We start from the raw sequence: 19,445 nt of genomic DNA on the forward strand, positions 1-19,445 counted from the left end.
TTTGCATGAGTGTATTTATTATATTGTAAAAGATTTCAAATTTTCAAGGGTGATTCGTTGTAAACACACTCTTTGGGATAATAATGATATTTATTATAATTTTTTTTATCAAGAGATGTGGACGCTAGCGACTAAACGGCGACTGCCTTTTTCGCTGATTTTGCTCGATGCAGTCTTAATAAATGCTACGAGATTTAGTGACGTCCTGATATTAGTGATGCTAACTATATCATAATTCTATTGCTGAGTTATTATGTACTCGTATATCTTACACACACACTTATGTACATATCCCGAAAAATATGTGGATATTTTTCCGTTACTTAACCTGTTGCTAAAGGAGACGTGATCTCATATTAGATATGAGAAAATGATGAATATATGGGAATATTAACTGTTAGTAACAAATATATCAATCGAAAGACTTTACACGTATATTATGTCAAAATATTGTATAACATAAGGTGACTATAACTATAATTCGTTTTTTAGGGTTCCGTACCCAAAGGGTAAAACGGGACCCTATTACTAACACTAAGACTTCGCTGTCCGTCCGTCCGTCCGTCCGTCCGTCTGTCCGTCTGTCTGTCACCAGGCTGTATCTCACGAACCGTGATAGCTAGACAGTTGAAATTTTCACAGATGATGTATTTCTGTTGCCGCTATAACAACAAATACTAAAAACAGAATAAAATAAAGATTTAAGTGGGGCTCCCATACAGCAAACGTGATTTTTGACCAAAGTCACAAAACAGATAGATACAGAAGTTAATCACGTGTATGTACTTCACTTTTCATACCTACGCTCGGCGGTCGCTCTAGGGTTGTTAACTATATAGCTTATGCACAAAAACTATCGTGGTAGTGGCTCTCGTATCTAGTTGTTTGATTTATTGTTGAGGATGGAACGGAAAGAATGGAAATATAAATTAATAATAACTAAAATATTTTTTTTTAATGTCGTTGTTAAACTGGTAGTTTAAAAAACGATAATTCACCGTTTAATATTGAATTTAAACAACCATCTACTGAACAGTTATAATAACTTTCTTTTGTTTCTCCAATTTTGCACAAAAATGTTCACAGCCGCGTGTCTCAAGCGGGTGGCACTCGCGCTCGCAGTGGTCCCAACCGGTCCGAGATATCGTGTCCGTGAGCAGTGTCTATGTGTGCGTTGATCGAGCGCACTTTGTATGTAGATTGATTTCTGTACCTATCTGTTTTGTGCCAAAGTTAAGCAACGTCGGGCGTGGTCAGTACTTGGATGGGTGACCGTTTTCTTTTTGCATTTTATTCCGTTTTTTTTTGCTTTATGGTACGGAACCCTTCGTGCGCGAGTCCGACTCGCACTTGCCCGGTTTTTTTTAGCATTAGAAAGAACTTGCAAGAAGGTAAGCGATCTTGACATGTCTTTTAATTGAAAAACGCTTTTAAAAACCAAAAACTATTACTTATGAAAGCAGAAGAATATAAATGATCGTATTAGATTCATAATTGTTACATATTTGCCGTAACTTATTTTTAAATTGTGTTTTTCAATTAAAAGACACATCAAGATTGTTTACCTTTTTTCTAATGCTAAAAAAAACGAGGTAGGTATAGAAATATTTTTTGTATGTATGTATGTAAACACTTTATTGCACATAAGACAGATTACAAACACAATAAAAAAGGATCTATTCCAGTTTAACTTTGACTTAATTTATTTATGATTGAGAAGTCGTAGTTACGTCTCCGACCTATTTTACTATGCATTTTACGTTCAGCCAAGAGAGGTATCATCTGATTGATAGAGTCGAAAATTGGTAGACCATTTTCTTGGCTGACTATACATAATGGGCCACGGTCACACTAATCCGTTTCTCGGTAATATTACCTACTTTCGTTTTTTGCAGATGACGGGAATCTTCCGTGGTAAGAAAATTAACAGAGGAACAATATGCCAACAAAGATGTAAAACTTTTCCGATGACTGAGTACAAGCCAACTGCGCTGTTGGTCGGTAGTCCAAGATTACCAAGCAACAAGTAAATAATGGTAATTAGATCCCTGAGTGCGCGGTGTGAATAGGCAAGTGGCGTGGTCCTCGCAGGGATGTGGGTCGGCGGCGTCACGCACGAGTGCCTTTTACGTAGGGATATCTTCAGCTCGGACTGTGGAAATATTTCTGTTGCTTACATTGTCGACTACTCACAACAAACCAGTGGAAAGAGTTCACCTAGTAGGTAGGTACAAGTTTCTCGCCCCTTCTTGGACATAAGATTTTCGTTACACTAGAAAAATACGAGTATATCACAATCTCAGCGGTATTTATGACCTAATATATGTAGTAATCAAATCGCACGATTTTCCGCCCTTTTCCATGCATGATACTGGTATTGGCATGATCTCGATATCCGTATTAAATAGGTATGCGTAGTTACTACGTTATATTGGAACGTAACGTCAGGCAAACTTTTCGGTTTGGAGTGGTAGAGTGAAAAAAGTTCGCCTTAGGTATATGCGCTCAACTATAATCGAAAATGAACGTAGGAATAAGTATCATTACACCGTACCATACCGGATTCATACGTCGTTGTAACTACATGTTGGCACAGATAATGAAAACATTCGTAATTCATAAAAAACACAGTCATATGATGAGCTGCGAAATATTTATGCAACTTATACTAACTTTGCCTAGGTCACATGAGTTACATCATATACCTATTGGCATGCCATGCCAATGTATAATGTTACCTAGGCATTGGCATGGCATTGGGTATGGGTCATACTCGGTACTTACGGCGTAATTAAATTAGCCAACTTTTTCGTTATTAACCTTCGGCTCGCTAAAAGCTCGGTGAGCGTTTTCAATAATACCCCCTCGACGTCATGCCGCGTTAGGATTGTTCTCGATGCACGCTTTGTTTACGAAAACATTGCCGACTTGCTACTATTGTCGGTCACAGTCCAGTCGATTGAACAATTATTAGCTAATGTGGACCAGTACCGACCTGCAGTGCGACACACATTCCCAACAAGAGAATTTAAATGAAGCCAGGCGGTTTGAGGCTACCGAGAATCCTCACTATATGTGCGTAGGTATACCCACAGGGTATACCAATTTTTCACCGCTTGATCGATTTTATAGGACACAATGATTAAAAATTAAGGAAAAGATGAAAAACTGTCTAGGGCAATTTGATGAGCAATTGGTAATAGAATAAGATTTTTCTTGGAAAGACTCGCCCTGCGAGTAACGGGGGAAATGACAGGTACGAGTAAACTCTCGCGCGATATAAATGCGTCATACGCAATCCCTCACATACTGAACGACTTAGTTAGTAGAGACCGTTTCTATGTACGGGAGTCAGTTATCTCTGCAGCTTGCTGTACGTACATTAGGTAAAAAATCGTGTTCAGTATCCCTACATGTTAGCTCGCATAGTAACATGCTGGAAAAGTATCTCTTGTACGTGTCAGTCTGTAGTAATTTCAATTAATTAATGTACTAACTCTGGTAATTCAGAGAAATTACACCATGTTCTCATCAATATTATTAATTACTACCTACGTCTATCAAATAGCAGTAATGTCTGGCACGGAGAGAAATTAAAGATTTCCCAGCAGATACAGTGTCATAAAATATTTATGACCAACAACAAGCATGTCGTTAAGCCGGGTTTTTGATTGACGGTGTTGTAAAAATGTATCAATTTACTGATTTAAAACCTTCACGATTTTTTCGGATATTTTGTTCATCAGTATGCAGCATGATGGAGAATTATTATTAGGTAGCCCAAAACAATAACATTGAATCAAAAGTAGTTAACCTGAGTTTACCGTTCCTCAATTATCTTAGGATTGACACTATTACTCTAGAACCCCTTATTAAATGGGATTTTCATTCAATCCCAAGACTGTGGCGTGAAGACACATTTGCAATAAGTATTTAAATAGTTTATATAGATAGTACGTTTTGGACAAAAAATATTTTTCTATACCTACGCTTTTTTGTCGACTATAGGTAATTATTTCTTTATTCAGACGCTCATGACGTACTCATCAACACACAAACATGGCGTTGTCACCAAACTAGCGTTCCTTCCTTCAATCCGACATCGGGTACTGTTTCAATAAAAATATTGCTTAAGAATGTATCAATTCTTGAGACACGTAGCAGAGATTGAGAGATTAGCGGTAATCAGAGCCGTGTGTGCACAAGGGCGCTTTGTGAGATCCAGGCTTAGATGATTCAGGTCAGACGTCAGGCCGTCAGCGCCGCCGCGGTGACTGGGACGCCATGGCGAATTCGACTTGCTATAATAACAGTTGATGAAATGACGCTATTGCGCTTGAGTCGCTACTGTTTTGGTGATGAGTGAGGATGAAAAGTTTGTGGAATGCCAAATTGATTTAGCTTATCTAATTAATCTTAGAGAATATCAACAGGTAGGATACATAAATGACGTACTTATTAACACCTATAAACTAATTAAATAAGTACCTACTTAAGTCTGTCAAGACAAAAATAGATGGTAGGCAGTGTATAATGGAACGAACAAGAATAGAATTGTTGTTTCAGGTTGATCGTATCGCACGTGATTCGTAGGATAATTGAAAATATGACAAACTCATGATATGTACTCGTACTCACACTCATGATAGTCATGGATATGGCCACATCACAACATTTGTGATATCAGAACATGTAGAATTGTGCTCCAGTTTACCATTCAAGGGCGATTGATGGCAAATGTTTGATCTAAACGCACTATGTAATCGTGTGTATGTGTAGACGTGTGTATGCAAGTTTTACTGTTTGTTTAATGAGGTTAATTATGATGGCGTATACTAGAAGCTTTTAAACGGTAAATTTATTACCTACCTAACTTACTTGCTGGTACCGGTATATCTCTTAAGCAATATTGAAGCTCATGCATTTACTTATTTTTAATGCTACTGTTACTTTGTTACATTATAACATTAAATACCTAAGAATCAAGGATCTCAAGGAATTAGGCAAGCAGGCAGTTCGTTGGTTAAAGTAAGAATTAATCGTATACTCCTTATGAAAGTTATGAAGTTATTACTACACATATTTCAGTGTTTACGAAAAACTAAGATTTAAAAGGATGGTAAAGGACTAGAGCTACCTTTGAGGTACTTTTTCGTTGCGGTAAAGTACTACGTACCTAATTGAAATGTGCATCTGTTTCTTCTTAAATAAATATTATTCTGCTATAGATAACCTAGCCAGCCTAATAGCGGGCTCATCCGCTAGAGACTCTAATTTACAAATAGCGAATAACTAACCGCAGGATTAAAGCGACCCTTCAAATCAATGCGTACCTACCTATTATTTTTCGCTGTCGGTAATACCTACTTATAGATCTCTGTTATAATAAAAGACCGGGTGATTCGGGCTATGTATTAATCCATCATATCAAAATCTAATTAAGTTTATTATTGGGTTCCCAATACGGGTTCTCTTCTAGTGAGGTAAATAAAGAAAATGACCCAATAATGTCATGGCATGATGCCAAGGATACAGGTAGCATTTTCTTGGTCCCTCGCACGGTGCCGTAACCGCGCGGAGAAGCTGCCAGCCTCATGGCCACTGCAGACGTCGCTTGCACCTGAGTCCTTTGGATAAGCAACTCATCGAAATTATTACAATAGGCTTTTAATTCGGCGATGGATAGAGATGAAATAGAAATGAGAAAACCCCAAAAAATATCCAATATGCACATATTGGCGATATTGCCCATACAACCATTTCTAGTCGCCGTTACGACGCGGTGTTGACACATCTTGTGTCGACACCGTCTGTTTCGGTCACAATTCCAGTCGCAGAGTCGTCGCCGTGTCGACACAGTTACCAGAAATGGGGAAGGGTCGACACATGACACAAAGTGACATAAAGTGTGGTCGCCGTGTGCACACATTGTTTCGGGTTTGCGACTACTTTATGCCAAAATCATTCGTTCATTTCGTTCCTGTCAAATGGAAACTGTCAGATGGAAAAATGCTTAAATAAAAATAAGTGACATTAATACGCCATCTCTAAAACGGATTACAAGACGTAATTATATATTGTTTGCATTTATATTACAATAGGACTTAAATTATTATGGGGAATTAAACTGCTCGAGTGATTTGATAAACTAAGTGTAATATAATCAACGCGCCACCACATTGTTTTAGTTTAGCCGGAAATGAAATTGTTTACTTCTCAGTGCCTGTGTTCATAACTATATTATTTGATGCATTTTTAGTACTTCGATGCGTATACTATACTTAAATAACAGAAATAACGCTTTACATACTACGAAACTTGTTAATTATGATGTATAAATATGGTTTAAGGCTGAGAAATATTGCAGTCACAAAGGAGTCGCAAATGTTTCGACTTTGTGTCGACTCTGTGTTGACACATGACACGCGCTGTCAAAAGTAATAACAAAGTTACTGGATTTGCAAAATGGCTCCTTGTGTTCATTCGTTTTCAGATATTCTCAAAGTGTAAGAGCCATGCCGTGGAATAAAAAAAGTTAATCCTCATATTTTAATCGCGATTAATTTAGTCGACCTAACATAGATTGAAATTGCATTAATCTGAATATTAATCGAATAAATTATCGATTAAATCTCGATTGAAAGTTGACAGGGGGACATTTTTGTACGTAAATGGAATAGGATTTGCATGTAAATATTTCCCACCTTTTCGGGGCGGGGACAAATGGGAACACACAATTTTTGGATGTATTCCCATTTATTCCCGCAGGGAACAGATGGAATAGGATTTGAAAGTAAATATTTCCCATTTTTTCCCCCCTTATCGGGCTGGGGACAAATGGGAACACACAATTTTCGGATGTAATCCCATTTATCATTTATCCTCGCAGGAAACAGATTGAATAAGATTTGCATGTAAATATTTCCCATTTTTTCCACCTTATCGGGGTGGGGACAAATGGGAACACACAATTTTCGGATGTATTCCCATTTATCCCCGTAGGGAACAGATGGAATAGGCTTTGCATGTAAATATTTTCCAATTTTCCCACCTTTTCGGGGTGGGGACAAATAGGAACACACAATTTTCAGATGTAATCCCATTTATCCCCGCAGGGAACAGATGGAATAGGCTTTGCATGTAAATATTTCCCAATTTTCCCACCTTTTCGGGGCGGGGACAAATGGGAACACACAATTTTCAGATGTAATCCCATTTATCCCCGCAGGGAACAGATGGAATAGTATTTGCATGTAAATATTTCCCATTTTTTCCCACCTTATCGGGGTGGGGACAAATGGGACACACAATTTTCGGATGTAATCCCATTTATCATCGCAGGGAACAGATGGAATAGGATTTGCATGTAAATATTTCCCATTTTTTCCACCTTATCAGGGTGGGGACAAATGGGAACACACAATTTTCGGATGTATTCCCATTTATCTCCGTAGGGAACAGATGGAATAGGATTTGCATGTAAATATTTCCCATTTTTTCCACCTTATCGGGGTGGAGACAAATGGGAACACACAATTTTCAGATGTAATCCCATTTATCCTCGCAGGGAACAGATGGAATAGTATTTGCATGTAAATATTTCCCATTTATTCCCACCTTATCGGGGTGGGGACAAATGGGAACACACAATTTTCAGATGTAATCCCATTTATCCCCGCAGGGAACAGATGGAATAGTATTTGCATGTAAATATTTCCCATTTTTCCCCCCCTTATCGGGGTGGGGACAAATGGGAACACACAATTTTCGGATGTAATCCCATTTATCATTTATCCTCGCAGGGAACAGATGGAATAGTATTTGCATGTAAATATTTCCCATTTTTTCCCACCTTATCGGGGTGGGGACAAATGGGAACACACAATTTTCAGATGTAATCCCATTTATCCCCGCAGGGAACAGATGGAATAGTATTTGCATGTAAATATTTCCCATTTTTCCCCCCCTTATCGGGGTGGGGACAAATGGGAACACACAATTTTCGGATGTAATCCCATTTATCATTTATCCTCGCAGGGAACAGATGGAATAGTATTTGCATGTAAATATTTCCCATTTTTTCCCACCTTATCGGGGTGGGGACAAATGGGAACACACAATTTTCAGATGTAATCCCATTTATCCCCGCAGGGAACAGATGGAATAGTATTTGCATGTAAATATTTCCCATTTTTCCCCCCCTTATCGGGGTGGGGACAAATGGGAACACACAATTTTCGGATGTAATCCCATTTATCATTTATCCTCGCAGGGAACAGATGGAATAAGATTTGCATGTAAATATTTCCCATTTTTTCCACCTTATCGGGGTGGGGATAAATGGGAACACACAATTTTCAGATGTATTCCCATTTATCCCCGTAGGGAACAGATGGAATAGGATTTGCATGTAAATATTTCCCAATTTTCCCACCTTTTCGGGGTGGGGACAAATGGGAACACACAATTTTCAGATGTAATCCCATTTATCCCCGCAGGGAACAGATGGAATAGTATTTGCATGTAAATATTTCCCATTTTTTCCCACCTTATCGGAGTGGGGACAAATGGGAACACACAATTTTCGGATGTAATCCCATTTATCCTCGCAGGGAACAGATGGAATAGGATTTGCATGTAAATATTTCCCATTTTTTCCACCTTATCGGGGTGGGGACAAATGGGAACACACAATTTTCGGATGTATTCCCATTTATCTCCGTAGGGAACAGATGGAATAGGATTTGCATGTAAATATTTCCCATTTTTTCCCACCTTATCGGTATGGGGACAAATGGGAACACACAATTTTCAGATGTACTCCCTGGCGTGACAATGTGACGTAACTTGACAGGTGCGACATTTCGACAAGTCTCATTGTTGCTGACGTCACAGGCATCCATGGGCTACGGTTATCGCTTACCATCGGGCGGGCCGTATTCCTGTTTGTCACCATCATTGTATTATTTTTAAAAACTTTATTATATCGGCAAAAACATGTATTTCTTTTGCGATGTTTATGATGATAATGATGGAAATTGTCACAAGATTTCAAAGAACTTTCGGTAATTCTTGAGTTCTGTGTCGGAATTTCGTGACAATTGTCGTATTTCTTGTGACAAATGTCATTAGCTTCGCAAAATAACTTATTAACTGGCGATATGGTGGAGTTTTTTTTTAATTAACATGTTGGTGGCAAACAACCACACCGCCCGTCTGATGGTAAGCGTTTACCGTAGCCCATGGAGGCCTGTGACTTCAATTACAGTGATGTAGACAATAGGGAATATTAGGCAAAGCTCTGCGTAGGTGGCACTAGTAGTACACATACAGTAAACAAACATGCGTCACTACGTCACTCACATATCGCCTATCGTGAAACACGACAATCGAGGGTTCGGTTTCTGCCTCTCTATCACTCTCGCATATTCGAGCGATAAAGAGGCGGATAACTAAATTTCGATTTTCGCGTTTACCGGTAGGTACTTGTTAACAAACCGCCTTGATGCATCAATGTCATATTTTATTGTCTTTGAAAACTTGTCAAAAAACAGTTTAAGGCACAGTATGTATAAGTTAGTCTATGAATTTACTGAGTCGGTAGTGCTGCACTCTGGCGGCAGAACATTGCAGTAATATACCCTATTGTTGGACCTCCCAACTAGCAAAATAGTCGTATAAGAATTGATTTACTCAGCCTGTAATCGTATAACAGCCGAGTTACGGTTGTTGAAACACCAATATATCGTATAATAGCGGTTAACTCGACTATTTAGCAATTTTCGCTAATTAGTGCTATAATCATGTCGTATAAACGTTTATAGCACTATCTTTTAGCACTTTTATTCCACCTTTTAATAAATGCTGAATTAGCGCTACTAAATCACTTTTATTCAGCATAATTGTTCTATTAAAATCATATAACAGCTATAGAATAGCTAATTGTCTGAATAAGGCGCTTTAATACAACTGTTACTCAACTCTCTTCTCTGTTGCTATAAAAGCCTATTAAAAGCAATCCAATAACCATTTGGCAACAATGCTGCTGTAACAGCGCGCTTATATCATAATTCGGGTAATGGGGCTCAAACCGCTGTTATAGGAGCTGAAGTGTATTTACAGGTTTTATTCAAAATGTATTCAGCTTAGAGTACTTTTAAAGAGTTTTGAACTACATTAACAGCACAAGTCAGCCATGTTGTACGTTTCAATATAGTCCGGTGGCCAACTGCATGAAACCCTACCTGATAAAAAAATAGAAAATCCTACTCTGTAGGGGTAGCTGACTTTTAGTAGCATCAACTGCTCTTGGTCGGCCGCGGCTTAATTTCGAAAAATTTTGCGTAAATGGCAAAATAGTGGCACAAAAATTCATCACAGAGTAGGATTATTCTATTTTTTTATCAGGTAGGGTTTCATGCAGTCGGCCACCGGACTATAAATCCATAAACATGGCGACAACATGTGCTATAAGTGTAGCAGTAAACGCAGTTACTCGACTTATAGTCGAATTAATGAGATATAACAGAAACTAGATCGTGTAAGCAAATTTTTACTTATTTTAATTAATATTTTTTTATTGAAATTTAAGAAAATAGGCGGCCCATGAATATATATGAACCAGTGCCTTTGGTTTTATCAATAAAGTATTTTTCGCGCTAGGTTTTACTGTATTACGTGTACTTACAGACAGTAAAAACTTATGTACACAATCACGGTAAAAATAAATGTCATGGATGACAGCAGTAAAAAAATACTTAAGTACCTTTTTGTTTTATTAGACACTTGAAGACGATTAGGCCTCAAACTCAATCAAATAATTGAAATATAATCGCTTACCTGAGATCGTTTTTAGCATATATTTGTTGAATAAAAGCATTTACTGCACTCTTACACATTCAAAATGCCGAGTAAAAGCAATTCGGCTACTTTTACGAAACATTTTTGCTGAGAAAAAGCAGTGCGGTTGCTTTTATAGAACACTTTCACTGAGTAATAGCAAATTGATAATGTTTATAGAACAAATAATCGAATAAAAGCACTATCGTTGCTATTAAAACACTAGAAGCGCTTTATATCAACTTTTACTCAACTCTTACAGCATCGATTTGCTTCTTATACAGCGCTTACTCTATTTTTATAACACTTTTAGTCTGTATAAGTGCGCCTTTTCGCGTTGAGTAAACGCTTACAGGACTTTTATTCGACTGTTTTTACACCGTTTATAGCACCAAAAAGCGAAAATAAAAACGTACGCTCTCAACTTTTATAGCACATAGATTTGCTAGTTGGGCTGTCACGTCCTAAAACCTATAAAACAATATTTATGACGACTTTTATGACAACATGCGTAGCCGCCATCTTGGATTATAAAATGGTCATCATTTTCGAATTCTGCACTCCCTAAAACCTATAAATCGACATCCGTGACGACGCAAGTTATCTTTATTTTCAGATCTAACCAATTGCTACAGAATACAAAGGACAAAAAAAGAAGCAAGGAGGTAATGAAACAAGCAAAAATACTGATGATTCCTCGACGCAATTGGATGATTCTTAAATTGTGTCCAGATTTTCTTGTCATAAAAGTTTTTATTTTTCACATATAACTCACACAAGCTCCGTGACATTTCGACCTTGTAATTTTTTTAATGTTTTTGTTTATATATGCGTATCTCACTAGAATAATATAATCAAGGTATGTTTATGTTTGATGGTTGAAATAGTAACTCTAAAAATTATATTTGTGTCTTATATTCCTGCCGAAGACTTTTATTTTTCCTTTTCCTTCTACACAAGTTAGGCCAAGTAATAAGAATTTAGGGCTCTCAATTTTATCTTGACTTCTACATCAGTAAAGCTACGAGGCCATGTTTGGTATCGTTTTCGTATAAATTCACAGTACCAAATTTAGTTATGGTATCACATTGACACCATTCCGAAGTAAAAACATATAAACTTATTAAAATACTTTCTTTTAAACTCCTCTTCACGCTTAAACTGCTGAACAGTTTTAATTTAAAGGTACACATATATTTTGAGTCCCGAGACCATTAACGTATATATCTATGGACTGGCCTTACGGGCACTAAAAATGGTACTAGTTTAGCGGTGTGACTCACGAATTCCAGCCAATCGTGCAGTCTAACGCAACTAGTTGCGACCAATAGCGCGCGTGATGCGAACTCATCAACCAATCGCGTGCGTGATGCAAGCTCATCAACCAATCGTGTTGTACCGGTGTCACACCGCTGTACTGGCCCCTGTCATGCCTCATTATTATTGTCTGTAGGGCCAGTCCCTAGATATCTATGTCAATGCCCGAGACAGGACATGATAAGTTATGTCAAAAATCATCCTTTAAAGGTGTGAAATGTGGTGCAGGGCGGAATTCAGAATTGAATTCTTGAAGTTAATACTTACTGTTTAAGTTTAGGTTTGAAGTCATGTTTTTTATCATTTTCAACTAAATCAAAGATGTAGAATTGTAGACCATCCCAAATTTCATATAAATCGGTTCAGCGGTTATTGATTGTCCGTACAAATTTTCACGCCACTTTTCACACCTTCAAAAGATGATTTTGGTTATAAGATCTATCCTATGTCCTGTTCCGGGACGCAAACTATTTCTATACCAAATTTCAACGAAATCGGTTCAGCGGTTAAGCGTCAAGAGGAGTTTAAAAAATACCGGCCAAGTGCGAGCCGGACTCGCGTATTAAGGGTTCCGTACATTAAGTCCGCCTCGCGCTTGGCTGCACATTTCTAATAGGTTTTCCTGTCATCTTAATAATCGTGATAGGTAAAGGACTATTTTGTGTATTTTTTTCAAAATTTATGAGATAGTAGTTTCGGAGATAAAGGGGGGGGGGGCAATGGTCATTTTTTGGGTATAAAATCAATTTGTTTACGTTATATGTCCGTCTTTGGGTCTCTAATTTACATATATGTACCAAATTTCAACTTAATTGGTCCAGTAGTTTCCGAGAAAATAGGCTGTGACAGACGGACAGACATACAGACGCACGAGTGATCCTATAAGGGTTCAATTTTTTCCTTTTGAGGTACGGAACCCTAAAAAAATTGTTTTTAAATTTTGTGGAACACGGCCTAGCACCTTCACTGATGTAGAGATCAAGATAAAATTGAGAGCCCTAAATAAAGTTTCAAGAGCGGATATCTCAAAAACTATTCAATATATGGAAAAAATTGACTAAATAAACTTGTAACAAATTAAATTAACTTTCATTTTCTATAAGTGGCCATGTCGCTACGATGCATAGTTTCCGAGATATAATCGAAAAACCGGAAAATGGGACCTTCAAAGCCCCCTCTCTCCCCCCCGCTCAAAGGCTACGGCCGAGGACTTTTGATATGTTCACCTCCTAACTTGTCCAAACCAAGTTAAGGAGCCAAAAATTGTGTTCTGAGCATTTCCCTCTACAACTTTATTGAGCATTCGTTGCCTGACCTAGTAGCGTATTGCATTTCTTTAAAAACTTTTCTGTAAAAGGTTGACGGGTGTTGGGTGTTTATATGGTTTTGGTCGATTTTTATCATTCGCAATATTCGCATCGCCCATGATGACTTACTAGAATTACGAGCACACGAGACACTAATAGTAGTTTGACAAACCTTGGTTTTCAAGAGGTATTTTATATTGACATTTGCTGTCACAAATTTGCTGTCAGATTTAGTCGCAAACCGCACGCAAAGTGCACACAAATGTGTCGACACCTTGTTACGGAAAAGTGTAGACACGGCGACGACACTTTGTTTCGAAACAATTCTAGACACATTGTGTGGACTCTGTTACGTTACACATCTGACATTTAGTTACCACTTTGATGATTCTGCGACTGGAATGGTTATATGGGTGGTAACTTCATAAAAACCAACTTTGAAGTAAAACGAAAGATTAACTAACCACATAGAACATTCAGAGCAGGTATTGATAGCCCAAATAGTAATAATACTAATAAGCACTTCGTGTGTGATAGTGATAGACTACGTAACACAATTAATCAATCTCCAATTAACTTTGCTTGAAGAAAGTAAAAATGTTGTTCCATTCTAGTAAAATTCTGAATGCTTTCAACACATGAAAACTATTCAAGTGGAAAAGACTACGTACTTATTAAACGTGCACACGATCCTTGGAAATATTGTCGTAATTCGTAATTTGGCACTATGACGCAAGTGAACACGGAAAGGATTAACCGACCATTCTTGGAGGCGTCGCAATACAACGTTAGCAGCTAATCGATGCTTCGACCACACACGAAGAAGTGACGTGCGTCGGTTGACGGAGACAATTTCAACCAATCGACAAGGAAGTTAACCGAGTAATGCGAAGATTGTTTGAAATTTTCAAATAATTCTTATGCTTCAAGTTTAATATCGGTAAACAATTTCGGTATTCAGAAAGGCATTTGCTTGGTTAGGTATGTGTTTAGTGTATGACCGTAAACCGTACCTAAATATATTAATTATCTATGTACCTATTTAATAATTATCGCAAATACTGTAGGTAAAAATGTCCCAACCGGCCTAATCCCAAATAAGGGGTCATCCATTAATTACGTCACACGAATTTCTAGGTTTCTTGACCCCTCCCCCCCTCCTTGTCACACTTGGTCACATTTGGCAAACCCCTCCCCCCTAGTGTGACGTAGACGTGTGCGCCGATTAAAAATGATCGGCGGCGGCGTTTGCCAAAAAATCGGCGGCGGCGGCGTGTTTTCGGCGTGAAATCGGCGTGACCTTGACTTTCAGGTTTCTTAAGAAATGTCATTAATTTGTTGTTTTTCTTGAAAATTTGATCAATGCGGGTTGCTGGTCAGTCAAACTACGTATAGTTTGAATATGCTGTGAGTAAAATAGGGTTTGTAAATGAATATAGGATAGGTACGAGTATAATCACTTGATTTCCCTAGTAATTGGCTTGCATTAAGAGGTTATCTGGTCCCAATGACCTTCGATCCGATCTGTAAGTCTCCGTATTCTCAAGCTTTCCATGGCTTATCCTATTAAAAAATGACGTACTTTATTTAACAAAACAGAACTCCACAATACTCCACATAGCCTTGACATTTGCTAGACATAGTGGACTCCTATGGCTTCTTTTTAATGGTTTTTTTGTCGTACAAGCACCAGGCTCACTGAGACGTATCTTCTTTCTCATGTTCTCATTGCTGAGGCTCTCGACCACATGTAATTTGTCTCCATTTCGTGCGGTCATAAGCCGTATGGACTGCACAGTGCAGACTGCCGCAAGCCGACCTCTTCATTTCATAACGTTCGACCATCTCACACATGCTTTAACTCGAGCACGTTTGTCATTCATTCGGCTTAAACTCATGTGTTTCTCCACATCATGCGTTGGATAATATGTCCGAAGAATCTTAGGGCTAACCCATGGCATGTTGGGAAGAGATGAGTGGCGATTTAGAGCTCTTTGAGAATGGAGGGGTTTGTTCTTGTAGCTGTCCAAGGTATAAGCAGCACTAGCTGCAGTCTTCGTTCGTTCGTTAACAGTTGACGGTGAATGCTTAGGATAACTCAATTACTTTAATTGGCGTGTCAAATAGTTTCTGCAACTGGCTATTCAGTTTCATTCAATTAATAATTGACGTATTCGCTATGTGCACGACTGGTGCTGCCCTCATTTTGGCGGAATTTCTACGTTAATTCTTATGGAGTAAAATTAGTTCAAGCGGCTGCCGCTAGTACTAATTGCGGACATTCCATAAGATTACCTGTGTTTGTGACGATTAGCGCCACCGACTTCGCACGTTCCCAATATTTGACAACAGTGACATAAATAAAACAAAAAAAATCATATTGTAATCTAAAAACGAGCTTGAAATAGCTAATTAATAACACTCAAGGTCACGCCGATTTCACGCCGATCATTTATCGGCGGCGGCGGCGTGGTCAAAAAGCCCGGCGGCGGCGGCGCGCCGGCGCGGCGCACACGTCTAGTGTGACGTCACATTTTTTCTACGAAATCGCCAAATCGAATTAAGTAAGTACCTAAGTATTATTAATATTTTATCAAAATATTTTTGACGATATAAATATTAGTAATTTTATAACCCAAAACTGCTTAGGAAAGAAAAGTAAACGAATAAAAACGATTATCGTTTTAAAAACTTGTTATAAAATAATTTAAATAAATTTTCGGTTACTGATGAAGTTAAAGTGACGTCACAAACTTTGTGTCTCCCTCCTCCCCCATGTCACAATATGTCACATTTTCTTGACCCCCTCCCTCCCCCTAAACGTGTGATGTAATTAATGGATGACCCCTAAGACCTAGTTTCCCCTCTGGGTTGGAAGGTCAGATGGCAGTCGCTTCCGTAAAAACTAGTGCCTACCTCAATTCCTGGGATTAGTTGTCATACGGACCCCAGGCTCTCATGAGCCGTGGCAAAATGCCGGGATAACGCGAGGAAGAAGAAGAGAAGACTGTAGGTAAAAATGTCATCATCATCCTGGCGTCAATCCCGGCTGTGCCCCCGCGCGGGGCGCGAGGACCCGGGGGTCCGCCTAGGATAGGTAGGCCCTGTAGGTAAAAATGTATTGGTCTAAATTGGGATAAACAGTTAACAGATAGCCGTGTAATAGGAAACATCACGCGAAATGCTCTAAAATATCAAATGCATCTTTTGAATAAACCGCACCTAACTTTTGGCACGTGTCAATACCTCCACGTAACAAATGGAAAACCCCAACACGTGTTTTTAAACAGCGGGCACTCGTTAGTACCTAGTTCACGCAAAATTGTTACAAATAGGTAGGTATGTGTGCAATATGCATAGGTACTCGTGGTTAAATATACCTACATAATGTAGGATGGTATATTACTTCTTAACAGCAGCTATTACAGTACGGGTACACATTTCAGATAACACATGACATGAATGCGTATCTTGCCCACGGTTCACAGAACTTCAATTAGGTATAAGCATTCGTGTACTTTCTGTACACAAGTAAAGATACTTATTTAAGCGTATATTGTATACGCTTTTAAGTGGTGTGTGAGTCAATGTCGACTGTCATTACGATATCGCCGAGGTGTCGTTGGGAAATGGACTTAGGACGAGCCGGGAGTTCCTTATCGGACACGATGTTTGTCGGACATTTAAAATGCACTTATTAATTGAGGTTCCCGATAATTGTAAACAACACGGTTGTAAACATCTTGGGGTATTTCCTCGGTCCGAATTTTTAACTATCAATTAATGATCCTTAATATTCTTATCATCATCATCATCATCCTGGACCTTTATCCCTATTTGGGGTCAGCCTTCCTTGTCCTGTCGGGTGGCACGGTTTCTGGTTAGGTTGTTGATCCTTAATATTCTTATGATTTTTATTTATACACTATTAACTAATTACTTACCGGAAGTTTGTACGTATTGGGTTACCTATACAGATGGGGGATTCGATGGGAATTTGCTTTTCCTGTTGACTTTTAGTTATAATATAAGAATAATAATATCAGCACCTCAAAAAATTTCAGAATGGAAATTATACAACAAATTCATATAGAACCGAATTTTCATTGCTAATCGTAAAAGATGATTTTCTACCACAACACTCATGAAAAATATGAACTGTAAATAATTGCAAATTAAATTCAAATTAATGTTATTACTTACTTAAATATTGGTCATTTATAATCATCAGAATCATCAATTAAAAGTCAAGTATATTAGGTAATATGAGCAAATAACTCTTTGAATGAGATTACTTTGCCACGCATGAGCAGAAAAAACAACTTTTTTATCAGTTATCTCTTCTCAGTTTGTGAAGTAAAAAGAGAACCTTTCCCAGCTCGTGTGGTGAAAATACATATATTATTTTAGTAATATTTCATAATTATCTACAAATCGTAACTGTTAAGCGTTAACATTAGCATAAAGGCATTACACGCATCATTAGTACATTTAGCCAAGCATTATTGCTCGTCAGATATTTCGCAACCTAGTCCCGACAATCAATTTCTCTACGCGCCGAGCCGGAGGCCTATTGTTGCAGTAACAAATTGCTCGCGAGGGCTGTGCGAGATTCCTCACGGAATATAACCATAAGTTTAGCGAATCGCGTACGTCGATCTCATCGGACAGCGGCGCTGTCGTCGGCGGAATTCGATTTATCGCCGGCCACAGCGGCCCGTTGTATGCGCAGGCGCAGGACTTTTGTTCCTACCGCTTCTCAAACACTTGTTTCAGATGAACCAGCATATTCCATAGAACTAGATTATTCCGGTTATAAAGTTAAACACATGGAGCATAACTTTAGGGAAGGAACGTCACAAATCTGGCTTGTCTATAAATGTATTTGACCCAGCACAGCACGGTTTGGAATTTCAAACTTGAAAACTAAAGACTAAGCAGACTTACGGCAAGGTCTAAATAAATAGGCTATAAATAAATGAATATTAGTTCAACTCGTTCCCATACATATTACATAAACAATTGATAACATAACGGCATTGTTATATTGCGTCACCGTTCCGCAATTCCGGTGCAGAGTGCTGTCTATGCTGCAGGTTGGCAAGCAGAACACGTCCCATCCCCCTTCAACAACCAACCTTCAGCAAACCTTCGGTCAGAACTTAGCGCACGCCAGAGAGCTGAAGTTTACGTAGTGTGCGACCTCAGCTATTAGTTATATCAGAATACGAAGTTACAAATGAGACGCCCCGAAGACCACGTAGTTCGGCAAGCCTTGGCATTGCCGAACAGGGAAGCGACCAGACAAGGAAGACCTAAAGCCACGTGGTGGTCTACAGTGACCCGCGACTTGGAACGAGCCCAACTTAACCCAAAGACAACTCAGGACAGACGGTCCTGGCGCATGAGAACGAGGAGAGCCGACCCCAAATAATGGGAATAAGGCAAAGAGAAAGAAGAAGAAGAACACGGAGTTACAAATATGCTGGTTCATTGGAGATACTTCTGTGGTTAGCTGGTTAGTAATCGATATACGTGGACAGTGCGCAGCCAGGGCTATCAGCACGCGATCTGTCGCTTACTGCGCTAACGAACTCGTTTACTTACTGCTATATAGGTAGGGTGCACTTCATTGACAACATCATCCATCATTCATTTGACGTGTAGGCACAATTTAGGAATTCATTTCAATTTTAATTTGGTATTAATTTTGCTGCAGTAAGCTTACATAATTAAGTAGGTACATAATTAAGTTTGATAGTAGTTACCTACCATGTTTTCACTCTGTTCGCTCCCTTATGTACCTACATACCTCCACCTACACAAGTTATTTCTGAATGAAGTAACAATAAAAAGCGTTGGTGTCGACATTAGGAAAACATCGTGCATGAGGAAACCTGCAAACATCTACGAAGAAATTCAAAGGTGTACGAGACTAAAGCCTAAAGAAAGCCCTCTCGCGCATGAGAGGAGGCCTGTGCC

The sequence above is a fragment of the Cydia fagiglandana genome, chromosome 4 (genome assembly GCF_963556715.1).
Source record: "Cydia fagiglandana chromosome 4, ilCydFagi1.1, whole genome shotgun sequence".
Taxonomy (NCBI): domain Eukaryota; kingdom Metazoa; phylum Arthropoda; class Insecta; order Lepidoptera; family Tortricidae; genus Cydia; species Cydia fagiglandana.